Raw genomic sequence first — 4111 nt, 5'->3', positions numbered from 1 at the left:
TTTTCTCCCACGTAGAATTAAAAGTACCTTGGCGACGTTTCGACGAAGTCACATTCGTCATCTTCAGGCTGGTGTCTTCAGCTTCGTGCTTCTAAGAGTGGTGTGTGATCGCAGCTGTTTCTTCCTTTTGAAATATATATATAAATTTGGATTGCTAACAAAGAGTTAAAGGGAGATTGGTATAGCTATTTTGAGCTACTTAGCTCTCATCAGCCAGCCACACCCTTCTGAGATTCGAACCTGGGCTGCTTGCATGTTAGTCAGCTGTGTTGACCTCTAGGCCACAGGTCTGGCTGATGAGAGCTAAGTAGCTCGAAATAGCTATACCAGTCTCCCTTTAACTCCTTATTAGCAATCCAAATTTAACATAAAAATGATTGTCGCAGTAGCGACTGCTGCCTGGGGATAGCCCTAGATTGGGGTTGATACAGGCAAAATATTTCTTCTTCCCATATTTGGGCTGACCGGGTGCATAAAAAAACACTTAAGACATACACACACACACACACACACACACACACACACACAAACAGACACTTTTCACTGAATATATCAATGACTATCTATCTATCTATCTATCTATCTATCTATCTATCTATCTATCATCTATCTATCTATCTCATCTATCCATTGAAAAATATGTGTGTGTAGATACAGTATATATACAACTTCCTTTGTTATTACATCAACCAATATCCTGTTTTTTCATAGAATCACACGCAATTATTTTGTCACTTCTAGGACAAACACATTCAAGAGTTTAACTTGCTTTGATCAAAAGGTTACATTCTGGATTGTTGATGGTCAGCTTTCAAAAGAGGTGATTTTCAAAACCAAATTGTAGCATAGGATACAAATCAGACTCTTGTCTTTGCAGAATGCATATGGGCACCCATGAGCTTGTAGTGTCATAGTTTGAACCACAATTCTGTACGCCATAGGAACATTTGATCTATAGGTCCCATGATCTTTGACTATTAGCCATGTTGACTGTATCCTATGGAAGATGTTCTTCAAAACAACTAAATGGAGAGCAGGCAACTTAAAACATGGTGAGCTTTAGAATGATTGAGGGGTTTAATTAACCAACTATTGCTTATCTTCTTGATGGATTTCATTGTCATTACGCAATTAGTGTTTTTTTAAGTTTTAAGTTTATTGTGAGAATGTGGTCCCTTGTAAGCCACTTAGAGAAAGGGCTGTGCTAGCTAGAGGAATGTATAGTGTGTTTTTTTTTTCAAATCATTTTCATTGTCCATCAGAAAGAGTGGGCTGCTTCTTTTTAACTGAATTGAATTGAACTTTATTTGGCCAAGTGTGATTCAACACACAAGGAATTTGTCTCCGGTACAGAAGCACTCAGTCTACATGCAAATGTGGTTTATGCGTGTATTTTTTTTTTTTTTTTTTTTGCAAAATGCTATTGATGAAATGTGATTTTCCTTGTCCTATACAGGAAAGGAATGCCTTGTTTGTTTATTTTCCATTAGACTATCTTTAAAAAAAATCATTAAGATTCTTTCTAAGTGGCCATATCAGATTTTTTTTAATGAATAAATCGACATTTCAATAGGTAGAAGAGAGGCAGTTGATCTGGAAATAAGGACTACTCTTGTTTTAATTTTCCAGAAATATCATATGCCAAGGAGAATTGATGCTATGGTCTTTGATGACTTTGAAAGCATTTTTCTATACTCCAAGGAATAGAATAAGCCTCCATCACTGTCCATCACAAATACCGATGGATAAAGGCTTTATAATATCTGGCAGCAATAAATGCTCTTACTATTGTCTCCTTGCTTGTTGCCTTTTCTTGCTAGGCTATTTTTAAATTTACAAATCATTTATTTCCATGACTAATGTGCTTCTTAGAAGAGAGAAAAAAAGGAATCACTTCTCTGGTAATCTCCCGTGACCTTGAATGCATGCACTGAAGACTTTAGAGAGCAACAAATTACCATATCAGATAGAATCCTGAGTTGGTTAGCCACTTAGGATTTGTTGATAAAACGAGGAAGGAAAACGACACATGCTTTTGCATGGAGTTGTTTTCTGTGTGTCTTCCTGTGTGTGTATGTGTGTTTGTATAAGAGGCAGCTAATGCTGTGTGTGCTGATTAAGGTGCTTGACTAGGAGTGGGAATTCACACCCCTTCCTTTGGTATTGTCCTAGACTTGTGGTAGTCTACAACTTGCACTGGACCAGAGTGATGATCCATAGCTTCATGTGTGCAGATGGTGTGCTACTGTAGATTGATTTGAAATAATCCTCCTCCTCCTCCTCCTCCTCCTCCTCCTCCTCCTCCTCCTCCTCCTCCTCCTCCTCCTCCTCCTCCTCCTCCTCCTCCTCCTCCTCCTCCTCCTCCTCCTCCTCTTCCTCTTCCTCTTCCATCATCATCATCATCATCATCATCATCATCATCAATCTGCTTCTAGAGATAAATACAGGGACTCCTTGACTTACAGCCACCATTGAGCCCAAAATTTCTGTTGCTACGTGCGGACAGTTCTTAAGTGAATTTGGCCGCATGTTACGACCTTTCTTGCCACAGTTATTAAAGGAATCACTGCAGATGTTAAGTTACATGGTTATTCCTCCTTGACTTTGCTGGTCAGAAGGTCACAAAAGGGGATGACATGACCCCAGGACACTGCAACCGTTGTAAATATGAGTCCATTGCCAAGCATCTGAATTTTGATCCCCTGACCTCTGGGATGCTGCAATGGTTATAAGTCTGAAAAATGATCATAAATCACTTTCTTTTCAGTGGCTTTGCAATTTTTGAACAGTCACTAAATGAACAAGGACTACCTGGAAAGTATCAACATTTTATGGCATGGCTGAATTATATATCTAAGATAACTACTTCACATTGGTAGGGTTGTTAGGAACAATGTCTAGAACATAAGAGCCATGGTGGCACGGTGGTTAGCATCCAGTATTGCAGGTTAACTCTGCCCACTGCCAGGAGTTCAATCCTGACCGGCTCAAGGTTGACTCAGCTTTCCAGCCTTCCGAGGTCAGTAAAACGAGGACCCAGATTGTTGGGGGGCAATAGGCTGACTCTGTCAATTGTTTAGAGAGGGCTGTAAAGTAGGGGTCCCCAACCCCCAGTCTATGGACCGGCACCGATCCACAGCATGCCAGGAACTAGTCCGTGCAAATAAGGGAAGCCCCATCCACAGAATGAAGGCAGCATGCAAAACCACGCCCCCTCTGGTCCACGGGAAAAATATCTCTCCACGAAACCAGTCCCTGGTGCCCAAAGGGCTGGGAACCTCTTCTGTAAAGCACTGTAAATCGGCATATAAGTCTAAGTGTGATTGCTCTAGTCTAAGACGCTGGCAACTTTCAAAGGAAATTTAAACCCCAGGAACTGCCACAACATCCACTTGATAACCAGTGGAGATAGTTCGTCTCCTACTCGTGATTTTCAACAGCAATGAGAGTCCTACTGAGTCTGCAATTTCGGAACTGCCTCAAGGTACAATGCCACTATAGGCTGCTTCACCGACGTTCTCTGGATTTCATGGACTAGTGACTTTGCAAGTGTTGTCTGGAAAATAGGAGGCTAGCAGCAGATCAAGCGACATTTCTTGCGCCCTACCGAAAAGCAGAAAATGTAAAATAACAGCAGTGTCCTTAAATGCCACGGCAAGCAGCATCCTCCACATTGCAGCCAAGTGGGTTATTTTCCCTGCTAGGATCTGACTCGTGTTTGCTTTCTGCACAGCCATGCCAAAGGATTTATACGTTTCTTTGACCACAGACAAAGTGAAACGAGAAAGTTGATGCTTACAATATTGGGTCCAAACGACCCTACTACAGTTCATTTAGTGACCATTCCAAGTTACTCCAGGACTGAGAAAAAGTGTCTTAACGGCTGTTTTCCACACTTAGCCTATTGCAGCCTCTCCATGGTTACAGGGTCAAGATATGGACACTTGGCAATTGACTCATATTTAGGTTTTTAGGTTTTAGGTTTTATTAAATTTATACCCCGCCCTTCTCCTAGCGGACTCAGGGCGGCTTACAGCAAGTTAAAAAACAGACAAACCATACAAAATACTAAGTTTAAAATACAATTAAAATGAAATATTGATTTTTTGCC

The sequence above is a fragment of the Protobothrops mucrosquamatus genome, unplaced genomic scaffold (genome assembly GCF_001527695.2).
Source record: "Protobothrops mucrosquamatus isolate PMUCROS unplaced genomic scaffold, P.Mucros_1.0 scaffold4511, whole genome shotgun sequence".
Classification (NCBI taxonomy): Eukaryota; Metazoa; Chordata; class Lepidosauria; order Squamata; family Viperidae; genus Protobothrops; species Protobothrops mucrosquamatus.
The sequence above is the reverse complement of the archived record's forward strand: the minus strand, read 5'-3'. Positions refer to the sequence as shown.